General features: G+C 34.3%; 1 long non-coding RNA gene across 1 annotated transcript; it reads left to right on the forward strand.

Annotated features, from left to right (window-relative positions):
- Positions 1-7,309: 7,309 nt before the first annotated feature.
- Positions 7,310-11,896, forward strand: LOC117108354. Its single transcript, XR_004445357.1, has 4 exons — positions 7,310-7,490; positions 8,340-8,625; positions 9,364-9,675; positions 10,054-11,896. It is a non-coding gene; the product is annotated as an uncharacterized LOC117108354 (long non-coding RNA).
- Positions 11,897-13,071: the final 1,175 nt, after the last annotated feature.

The following is a 13,071-nucleotide window of genomic DNA, read 5'->3' on the forward strand; positions in this document are numbered from 1 at the left end:
CTTCTACCGCGCTGCGCAGCGCTGCACTGGGTAATAAAAAGAATATACAACCGTTAGTTGGCGTCCTACACAGGCATGACGTTTTTACGAACGGGACTTTGCTCTCTTGTTCTATTTATACTCTTTGGAAATATTAAACACGTTAAATATTCTACTACGCGACTGCCCCCGACGCACATCATCGCGTCTGCGTTCAACTCACACAGACCCGACGTGACAACAAATCGGGTCGGGCTGCGTCGGCCGACGCTGTCTGAGTTGGGCTTAAACATCATCATCATATACTAATTTGAAAAGGACCAACAGTTTCAATTTTTGTGACAAGTACCGTCTGAGATGCGTCCACATATGTGGAAGAAATATAGCGTAGCCCCATTCTTTTAGGTGTCTTACCATTATTGACATTTTTTTTGAGATTCTATTTATGTCCATTAAAATGTCATAAAAATAATTATACATTAACACGAATCTACAAAATATTTATTTATTTACTTTGTGAATATAGGCCTTTAGATCGAAGGCACTCAAGGGTGGTGCGTTCAACTTAAATACAATACAATGCGTCACTTAAATATTGTACACTTAATACTAATAAAACATAGTTGATACAAACTTAAAAATAACTAAAATAAAACTGAGAAATTTGGTAGTGAACTTAAAATTAAAAAAATACAATAAAACAATACAATAATATAAAAATACATTTGTGTACACATACACAAATATATCCTTCCTACACAATCAACTAACCCCTTTTTTCAAATTTAATCCACAGGTCAAAATAAAACAAACACATAAAAATGCATAGATACAGTGAAACAAGGTATACAATTTATACTTGAATCAGTAATGCTCCCATCTACTAAAATTACTAAAAATAAGTCACTGCGTGACAAATAAGGAATGCCTACAGTGAAACAAGGTATACAATTCATACTTGAATCAGTAATGCTCCCATCTACTACAATTAATAAAAATAAGTCACTGCGTGACAAATAAGGAATGCCTACATCTATCTCAACAACAGACGTATAATCCAGTTTTTACTATTCTTTACCAGTATCTTACCTGCTATTGCCAACAATATCAACACAATTATTGGTTCAGTTCTTCTACTTAAAAGGTAATTTGTCTTTTTATTTACGAAGATCCTTCTAAAGATCTTCGTTAAAGACGAGCAGTATCCGATATCATGCTTTAGAATAATAATCTTGTAAAGTATATGGTAATACTTTCTGCAGTGTTATTTGTACTGGGCTTCACAGGTTATTTAAAACATTATGATATTCCCCACCCCTGTATTAGAGTGCTTTTTTACTACTGGGAAAAAGTGTAAAGATGTGGTAATGCTCAGCAGCAATCAAACAGAAAAAAAGAGAAAGAGAAACGCATTTAAAATTGAAATTTCATAAGTATACCAAGTTTGCTGAGCCTCGGTGAATGATTGGTTCCTTAGTAAATTGTATTGTTTTTTATGATACAAAGAAACGCTAGCCCGGCCTTCACAGTATCTTAACAGGTCTTTAAATCTGACGCTTAAATCTATACCCGCACATAATACACATCAGATCAGAAGTTATTGTATGTATTAGTTATTGTAATTGAAAAACTAAACCAGGATCCTAAGCTAACCTTGAAACAGAAAACCAAAAGATATTTATTAGGCCACAGGTTTCCAAGAGGCATATATTTATAAGGAACTTGCTTTATTACATTTACATATAATAGAACGATTGTAGCACGACTATACTTCCGTAACCTCACCTTAATGAGTCATAGGCCAGACCGCCATGCACCTAACGTTTCCGTCTGTAAACGTACATGAAAAGAGGCAAAGACTGTTGAATTGAATCGATAATTACAGAACCTATTGAACTAAAAAATATTATTAGAAAATTAGAATGGGAAAAACTGTCTTCGTCAGCGGACGCCCTTTGGGCAGCGCCTAACTGACTAGAAATTTTAGGATTTTCGACCTAGGACTGTATGTTTGTAATGCGATGAAATTTGATATGTTTATTCATAATTCGATCCTTTTAATATATTTTTCCTGACTCCATCACTGATCAGCTGTAGGTCTACAACGAAAATTACACGATCTAAGTTCCTCTTTCGTTGAGGGGCTGCTTGATACATTCATTTTTATTGCACAGTTTCTAGCATTTTGCTTCTATTAGTTTCATACGATTATAGCATGTTATATTCATGCTATTCATGTTAGTAAACTAATTCCTCCATGTTTGTTCAAGCTCAGACATTTTAGAAGTCTTGTAAAATGATAACAGTGCTCCAACAGGAACATACAGGGTATCGTTTAGTTAGTTCCTCTTCTTTCGAGGGCTGTGCTCTATATAGTCGACGTAGGCCTATACGATCATAACATTATTTGTACCCGAGTACGGTTTCTATTATTTCCCTCCTAACGGTTTATTTGCTTGACACGATTATAGCATATTGTGTTCCTATTCAAACACAGAATTTTTATAAGTCTTGTAAAAACAGTGCTCGAACAGGAATATATATCGTTTAGTTCCTCTTCCTTTGAGGGTTGTGCTTAGTCGATACGATCATAACATCATTTGTTCTTATACTTGAGCACCGTTTCTATTATTTTTCTCCTATAGTTTATTTGCTTGATACGATTGTAGCATAAATATGTCCCTATTCAAGGACAGAAATGTTATTCCTGATGATGACATAATTAATGTCGAAATATTGAATCCCGACACGATGGCGTGCATTTCGATACTTGGAGTATGTATTATACTGTCTTAGAAATTTTATAGGTCTTGTAAAATGATATTAACAGTGTTAAAATTATTTTTATTTTATTTCAATTCCACACCAACAAGGAGTACTACAAACCCGCCACTTATACAGGATACATTATGATGTATTTATACAGAGATAAAGTTTTCCTCTTTCGTTGAGGGCTATGTTCACTAGGCCTACATCATAGCATCACTTGTTCTTGTACTTGAGAATCAGTGGCGGTGGCTGATGTCCCCAAGAGAAAAAAAGTGGGTGTGGTCGGGCGTCGTTATTAAAAACCTATCGAAAGTGGCCCGAAAGTATGACTATTTAGGGGTTTCAAAGGCTTATTTAATCGATTTTAGAGTCTATTAATATGTAAAAAATACATGGTTTTTTTCTCCCCGACGAATTGTGGTTTTTCTCCCCGACGGCAGTTTCCTCCTACAGTAGGTTATTTATGTGCCTGATACGATTATAGCATCATGTAATCTTCCTATTCAAACACTGTTATTATAGGTGGTCTCAAACACTGTAGATAAAAATAATGATAACACTGCTCTAACAGGAACATGTGATATTATTGTTTGATTATAGCATCATATGTTTCTATTCGAGCATTATTGTAATTTGATTATTATTATTATTATTATTATTATTATTATTATTATATATATATATGGTATATATATATTATATATATACAGTGTATATATATATATATATATATATATATGGTATATAAGCTGTATGGGAATGACATAATGTCCCATTGGGATTCGAACTGAATGCCTTCCGATTACCGTTCGGATACTCTACCAGCGAGGCAAAGTGGTACACCCTTTGATTTTCCCATTAGGATACGTTTTTTTCCTTAGTATTGTGTAATATTGTAATAATTGTGGGATGATGTGCTTGTCATTGTTGCAGTCTGCCAGCAGTTTCAAAGAACGTTTCTGTTTGTCTGATGGACAAATAAAGAATATGATTACGACTATGACTAACACGCAATAAATAGCCGAACTGTAAATCACATGATAATAACTTGAAACACTTCGACTGACAAAGATTGATATCCGAAATGTTTGCTAATTTGATTTAATAGATACATAGACCTATCAATGTGGCAAAATATAACCATCTCTCCAGTGTTTCTTTTGAGTAAGTGTTTTTACCGACACCGTGGGATATCCAAATCTAATAGGCCTATTTAATAGCAAGAATTGTGATTTGAGTGATGAAAGGGCATATGATAAACCATAACTACGGTATTGTATTAAGCGACTGAGCTAGCACATACACATTAGATGTACTAATAATCGGTGGCATTTAGGGGGTCGTCCTGAAGATGTTGGTGCAAGAGCGCTCGAAAATATAGGCAGTTAGGCCTATCTGACTAAAGGTTAATTTTCTGATGTTTTATAGGCCCGTATACTCGTAGCTACAATACCGTGGGAGCAGAACAAACATTTGAGCTTAGTAAGCAACCTACATGGCTGTAGGCCAATATTAGTCGCTTCATGACCCTCCGGTCGTCTGTGACCCAGACCGCCGCCGCTGTAATGAAATAGGGGAGGAAACAGATCCATACCTTTGCGAACCATAAATTTTCATGAAATATCTTTAGAACGCACACTAGCTACGGCAGAACTGAGCACCCTTGAATTAGATCAATCACTAAAATTAAATATTTAAAATTTATCGATTTCTGGATCAGTCATAACAAATCATTATCCATTCGCAATTGATATGTGCATAATTGTGCAATTATTGATTCAGGCCTCGGGATTTTACACATTACGTAATGTCAACTATTAAACTTATGATGTTTGCTCAATATCAATATTAAATACGGTATAGGCCTAAAGCTACATAAATCCCATGAATATAAATAATTTGAATTGCTTACTTTGTATTTAGGTAAATTCACTAACCTAAAGTAAAAAAACAAAAAATCCTCGACTACAAACGAATGGAATAATTATTCCTGTATGTCTGCCGAAGGATTTTGGTAGTACAACCAGTGGCGTATCTAGAGGGTGAGCGGGGGTGGGGGTTCTGCCAAAAAAATGGTTGTTACCCAGTCGCTTCTCCAGTCACCCTCACCCCTCCCCCCCCCCATTGAAATTGTCCAAAAAATTTAAAAAAAATACGCTCAAGTAGTTCAAAATCACCTCATGTCACCTTATTTTGCGACATAGTTCCCCCAGGGTAATTTCACTGTTCCCCGGTGCCCCTTACTTAATCAGAGTCCCCCACACCAACTTCGTCCCTCCTCAGCTTCCCCATTTACAGATACGCCAATGAGTACATCGTCTTTAAATCCTTAAAACTGACTTTGTTAATGTGACTTATGACCCGTCACTTTTTTTTCTTTATCCCTGAATTGTTACTGATTAATTTTTGTTACATTTGCTTGCATGAACTTGAAAAGGAATGAAATAAATGTTACTTTGAATAGAACCTTGATTCTCTTGAATACGGGTTTGCTAATCAGGCAAGTAAAACGTTGAATTTTGAAATGTCTGAATATAAACATTTCCTGTTCATTGTATTCCCACCGGCAAAATTCACTCCATATCCCCTTCACAAAGAACGATTAAGCGTAAGAGGGCGGTGTACACACTTTTACTTTAACTGCTTGTAACTTAACGCGGTTATTAATAGTTGTCCGTCTCTTAGCAGCAGTGCTACATGTAAAAATGGCCTATAAAATAATTTCTTTTATACCGCCAGTGATAAAACACACCCTTTGTGCTTTGTCTAAAATGAAAAGATGTGTATAAGAGACAGTGTGAGTACTGCATGTAACTTCTAACACACGATTCCCAAACAGGCTTCGAATAAGTAGTCAATCAGTTCATGCAACACAATGTTGATAGGTTATCCACTACTATAATGAAGGTATATCACGGGCTCGAGGCCACCTACAGTAAAATACCAGACATTTTACAATAATAATAATATTCATCTCACTAATAAGTGCTAATTGGAAATATTACCCACAAACTGTTTTTAAAACCTACTTACAATTGTTGTAATGTTTACAGCTTATAGGTTAACATAATCCATGTCAGATTATCCTGACATCTACACGTACGGTATACACTAAAGGCCTATTTATTCCTGGCTTATCAAACTACGGTCACAGACCGTTTTCAACCAACACCAAGCCTTTACCGCACTCAATCACTACCCGAATCACAAAGAGCCAAGGTCTTTTAACTGCAAGTAGTTTACATATCAATGGTGCGTGGCACCTGTACATGCAACAATGGCATAAAATACCATAGCACATAACTTAACGTGACAGTCCTCTAGTAATTTAAACTGTACTTGTTATGCAAATAGACAATAAACACAAGCAAAATTATTCATCTCCATGGTTAATTTGATCTGATCTGATCTGATCAAATCCTTATATTAAGAGGCTACCGTACTAATTATCGTAGTTCGTAATAATGAATTTTAAAGACGAAGTAGCATTACTCCTATCTATAAACAGTACTTGAACTACGACAAGAGCAGATGAAAATACAATGTGAATAAAATCAACAGATTTATTAATTTTTACTACATAACAATATTTAAACTGTCCTTTGTTTGCAAGTGCTTATTTTGTTTTTATCACTTTGATATCTTCTCATATATTTCCAATAATGTGCGACATATAGACAATCTTAAATTGGACAAATACTTTTAAATACAGATTTTTTAATTCATTTCCTAGACATGGGACAAACACAATTTACCTACACTCCCCCATACTAGTCACAAACATTTTCTTTAAAAAGTTAATATACACTACGCCAACTCTCAAATACCCTAAATAATTTTTAACTTGAATTTTAATAGCTTTAAAACACATTTTATTTAAATTATCATTCAATGTAAAAAATGTATTTAAACATGTTTCTAAAATCTATAAAGTGCAATCGGGCATCAATTTTTTGCGAAATTTTATGATGAATTGTTTCTTTCATTTTTACATGGTTTTAACTTCAGATGTGTTATCTCTTAGCAAAATGTTATATTGTAAGCCTTGTTTTTTGTCGAAGGGCCCTCACTCGACAGTGATTAAGTTGGTTTTTTTTTTTGTGTTCCTGTCTCATGTTCTTGTTGTTTTTGCTGTTTCTGTGTTTGTAAATGTTCATGTTTTAAGACAATATGAAATGAAATGAAAAAGTAGGTATAGTTAACGCAATAGATGTCTTTTTATCTCAAAAACATACTCGGATAGGCCAAGATTTTAGTGGTTGAACATAATTAGGTTTCATGAATTACATTATGTGTTTCGGCCCTCTTAAAATCTCTACCATGAATCCTCCTTGATATTTAAGAAAAATATTTGATCAAGTGGTTTATTTGCATTCACCTAAACGTAACACAATTAAACGTCAATTAACTAGGGAAATGTGCCTGGCTTTTACAGCTTTCAAATGAAGTGAACGTAAGTTACCTATTTACAAACGTCAACAGTTTAGGCCTACTAAGCCTGTTCAAACAATATTTGCAAATACAAGAATGCTCATAAGGATGCACAGTGTATTTCATTATATATCCGGAGTTTAGAAGTTGGACTTCCGTTTGCTAACATTCTTTAGTAACATTTGAAAAGACATAATTGGCATCAATATCATTAAGACAATTGCCGGTTTACAGGTGTATGATTACTTAGTTAAAAATAATGTGGAAGATACTAGTTGTGTCAGTCCTAGCTGTGTTGTCATTGAGACAAGGTAGGTTCAAGATGTGGTATAAAACATAATGATTTGCAATAATCAATGCGGGTGTTTGTCATAGTGTCTTGACATTGTCAGTGATGATAATTCCTTAACGAATATTACTGTTGGAACGTCACTCCTAAAGCAGTGGCGGAATTTTCAGAAGAATGGTCCAAACACTCTCCGGCATCAACAAACTGTAATAAATGTAGTGTCATTGGTATCTCTAGATGGTGGAAAATGGCATTCTAAGAATTAAATTTAATTGTGATTTTCTTTCTAATCTGCCATTTTTTGTCCGCTCAAGGCACTGGCCCAAAGCCTCACTGCTGGTCTTGTTACCATAAATTTAAAGCGTCCATCGTTGCCAGTTTTGAACGAACGTGCAGGAAATTTTGTACACATAATCTACAGGTGATTTCCAACAAACATTCATCGCCTTTTTTAAGTTGGACCCCAGGGTTCCCCCTACACCTACAAAACAAAACAGGGGTTTCAGCAGAGAGTGTACATTACTGCCATTACAATTGATAAGGTACGGATGACGCGGTAGGTTAAGGATCTCTTCTAAAGAACTTAAGGTTGTGGGTTCGAATCGCGTCTTGCTATTCATTTTCCCCAATTTTAAGATATTTTGTACAAATGTACATTCTAAATAGTAATTAATTTTTGTACAAATAAACATTCTAATTATTTATAAATGTTATAAATGTCTATGTTATTAGCTCTTTCTTCCAAAAAGCCTTATATAATAACTTACGCCTGTACCGTATTTATGCGTGGAGGAACGCGCGGACCGGTAGTGCAATCTGTCAAAATAACAAAGTTAAATATCTATAAAACGTTAATTATGATATATTTCAGATACAAAAGCAATAACAGTAACTTGCCCAAACAATGTTACATCGAACAACTACGTTGGCATGGAATTCAGCGTTATTGCAGTTAAAACCGACCCCGAAGCCAGTGTGGCCACTGTCACCTGGGACCTACCCATTGTAACTAACAACATTAGCCGTTTCAACGTGACGTCATCGCTGTATAAATCAGGAGACGAAATACCAATTATGACAAATCACGTAATCACATTTACAGCCACAGAGTCTTCAGGAAACACAGATACTTGTTTTTTTTGTGATATCTGTTATCGGTAATTTTCTTATTATTCTTCATAATAAATTTGTACACTTTTTTATTCTGCAAAATATAGGCACATATGCACCGTTGTTATTAAAACAGGTGAAACCGGTCTCCGGGGAGGAACACATTATGATAGGCTCAGGGGCAAGAATTTACACGGGCCCAAATCCCAAGATTTCTTTAAAGCCAGGCTCCGGAGGACTTTTTTTTTTGTTTCACAACTGACTGTTCAAAGACATAAAAAGCATTGATGAAAAATCGCGAGAAGTTATTAATGATAAATTTTTGAATATTGAAAAACTTGGGGAAAAGGGGTGTAACCACCCTTTTCCCTCCCTTTTTCCCCAGTTTTTATATATTCAAAAATCTGTATCTCATTAACCGCTCACGAGTTTTCGTAAAATATGCTTTCTCTGTTTTAGAAAAATCAGTTGTACAATATATTAAAACAGTGTTTCCTCCGTAGCAAGGCTTTAGGTACCTACGATGATTCAGGCACAATGAGGTGCCATGTTAGGGTTCAGGAAAAAAGCTTCAAGTTTATCAGAAAAGATAATAATGATAATAGTAAATTAATAAGTCCATAATAGAATAATAATAATAGCCTAGAAGAACTACAAAGCGATTGAAAATATATAGATATGGATGCTTATCATCTTACAGCTTTTGCAATTCGTTTTTTGTATTTGTGTATTTTTATTGTAGTATGTTCACCAATGGTCCTTTGATCTCATCATTATCTCTGTAGATATTGAGGATCCAATTTGTACCATCGACCCGCCATCGTATATAGGCTCTGCAGAGATGGAGGAACAGAATTCTACAATCAACTACGTCATCACTGTTAGAGACAATGTCCAAGTCAGCAGTATTAAGACAGATTGCAGTTTTATTGATATTGGAAATAGTGGTCAGGAGTATATTGTTGACAGAGCCATAGAAGAAATCGACAGCACAGGAACTTTCCCTATTGGCGAGACTATGGTTCTGTTTTCGGTTGTAGACAATGCGAGTCCGAATGGAAATGAAGGAACCTGTTCATTTGGTGTCACATTAAGCGGTTGGTGTAAACTAAAACATGGGGTTATCAAATTAGATTTTTATACCGCCATGGTATAAAACGATATAATAAGGCTTCACAGAATTATAAAGACTTAAACCAAAACTATTCTTTGTTTGGATCTTGAACAGGCCTACCTAAAGAATTAAAAGAAAGTTCGTTGGTTGAACCATTAATCATCAATGGTTATACAAAGCGTGTTTTAATATCATAAAAACCATTATACCTTAATGGTTTGCCATCATTACAGTATACAAGTCGAATAAAGACATATTGCAATTTTCATATTTATAATACAGTACTTTTTAATCAAACATTTTGGCTTTGATACTTCAGCAAGAGGTATATGAATACTAAACAAACTATTTTTCTTTACAGAATACATGCCGACAACTGAGAGAGCAGTTACAGAAGACAGTTCAGGACACCAAGTTTCAGGCTCAGTAACTGTCAAAGTGCTGACGTTGTTAATGAATTCTTTTGTGAAGCTCTATTATTTAAATTAACACACATCGTACTAATAACGATGGTGGGGCTGAGGTGGTTATATACCCTCATGTGAAAGTCCTTCCCAGGGTCCCCTCTATTTCGAATTTCTGGATCCGCCACTGCTGGCGATCCCCTCAAAGCATTGTACAATCTGGGCGCCCCGACGCTTACGGGCACTCCGGAACTGTTTGACTACCTTTAACTTTACTTCACTCCCTAGGCTCATAATGCGATTTAGTTTATACAGAACATGTTTTGTTATGTCTTGTGAAGAGATATGCCACTTAGAAAAGTGATGAAGTTCACTGTTAATAAAATATTTTTTTTGTTTTAAATTTCGTAGGAGTGATGTATTTGCCTATATTATGAAATTTCTTGACAATTCCCTTGGGGATCGGATTCAATACTAGCTTATAAGCGCAGGGTCAGTGGTCTAGTAGTTACGACACCATGCTAGTTATCTAGAAGGCGTGGGTTCGATTTTTACCCAAATCATTTACGGTATACTTGATGTTTGTGTGTTTTTAGGAAATGAATGTTCACGCTATTCTAATGTGAGATGATAAATATATTCATATTTAGGCTTATTCCTTTTTAGTAAAATGTATTAATTAAAAGATTCTACATATACATTTTACACTAAATTGTCTTCATTTGGCTTCGTTATTACATCATTATTGTTATCATTATTATCATGCTATTAAAATAATGTATGTGGAATAATAATATTTATCATAACAATAAGATATAATAATATAAACCATACAATAAATAGTATGGTATCTATAGTTATTTTATGCTCTTTTAGTAACTTTTAATACAAATTTTTTGTGCAATTCAATGATATTTAGAAAGATGTTCCCTTTGTTACTGTGCCATACTAAAGTCTTTATATACATAGGCCTATTCACTTTGATGTTTCTATTTCAAATTTTTTTTTATAACGTTTGCATTGCTGTGTATGATTGTGCATTATTAAGGGGACACCATTTTAATCCCGAAGGTGTCACCTTAATTGCAATTCGTGTAAAGTATAATAGCTCAGATGCATGAACAGAAAATAAACCCTATTTTAAATATACTGATCGACTTACAAAATTAATTTGTCGGAACTGTAATTCATGGCGGTTTAGGCTTCAGAACGGAGGGTCTAAAATAGAAACGTTAATACTTTACAGATGAAACAATAAAATTTGCTAATAATAGACTTCTAATATAAGGGGGGAAATACTTTAATACGAATACAGGTAGCTTACGGTGCAATTCGAAACATGAATATTAATTTTTTTTTTAAACGACTTCATTTTCAATAACAAATCTCAAAATACTGCAATAAGAAATGTTCCAGGGTGCCGACAGAAGACAAAGAAACTCCTTCTCCCTCGTGAACCTTTACTATTACAATAATAATTATGTTGAAGATTACTATTCCCATTATTATGTAAACTACGGTAAAACAACTTCTATAACATAATTACTAAATGCCAAAACATATTTTAAACTGTCCTTTTTTAACTTAATTTATGGTAGATAGACAAGACGTACATAAGCAAAGTGAATATTCTGGGAAAATATCTTCATGATTGTTCTGATCAAATATTTATTGGGCTACTACATAATAATATTGTAAAATTCGTAATTACAATTTGTAAAGACGAAGTAGCATATTATGTATATACAGTAGTGGGATTTATACATTTTATATATTTATTAATATTTATATACCTGAACTTTGGTCGTGCAGTTGAAAATACAATGTGAGTAAAATCAGAAAAATATTTAAACTGTTTGTATTTTATGTGTGTCTGTGTGTAATGGTTTTGTCTTTTTTCTTTTACGAGTTGTGCTAATTTGTGTATTTAACGAAATATAGGTATAATGGTTCATTCTTATTTAGCGCATAAGCAAGCTCTCAATGCGCTGTACATTAATTAAAATAAAACAAAATATGAATATAATGTTAAATTAATGACTAACTTAATGATTAATTTCAGAGGGCGGCTTAGCTCAGTCGGCTAATCTGGTGGTAGCCATTGTGTGTGCGCTGAACCGTGGAGATCTCTAGGTCCCCGATTCAATTCCCATCGCTGCCTCTCCTTGTGTTTCAGCTAGAGGGCTGAAATACAAGATAAAATAGCGCACCGTCTTTCGGGTGAGACGTTGGTTCCGTGTGCATTTATGGCCCATGTGCACGTTAAAGAACGCAGTACACTCTTCGGAAAAGACCAGGGGATTGTCTCCCGGTGTACTACCCAGTCACCACCAGAAGGACCCCACTGGAAATAAGTCTTCTTTTAGACTTTCGTGGGCTATTCTTGGTGTTTTCACCGTATAAATCAAATCCTTGATGGAAAAGGAAAGTTTTTAGCTTGGTCTTAACAATGTTTTAAGTAACACACTGTCTGATGTCTTTTTATCTCAGAAACACACATAAATAGGCCAAGGTTTTAGTGGTTGAACATACAGTACAACCAATCATTTGGGAAACTCCTATTAAGGGGACTCTTCTATTAAGGGGAAGAGGACATTTTATGAGTGTGCCAAATGGTAAAATAACCCCTATTAAGTGGACAATTAATGTTTTTTATTGTATCACAACTACTACAACAGTCTAAACAATTAAGACCAATTCATTCAACTTTATTATTTTAAGACCTTTTTTAGACCATGCTACATCCATCTAATAGAAAGCTCAAAATTTAAAATAAGAAAAGAATATTTGGTCAATTGCATCATGAAATGATATTGGGAACATATACAATTATTGTTTAAATTACATTTTGGCTGATTTCATATTATAAATTAATTTATTTGCATTACAAATTATTACTATAAATTAGTTCTAATACTGTAACTGATTCGCAGTTACAGTATTAGTTATTAGTATATATAGTTATTAGTATATAT

This window comes from Anneissia japonica, unplaced genomic scaffold (genome assembly GCF_011630105.1).
Source record: "Anneissia japonica isolate Jap-2015-1 unplaced genomic scaffold, ASM1163010v1 scaffold426_len1935630_cov189, whole genome shotgun sequence".
NCBI classification, from domain to species: Eukaryota; Metazoa; Echinodermata; class Crinoidea; order Comatulida; family Comatulidae; genus Anneissia; species Anneissia japonica.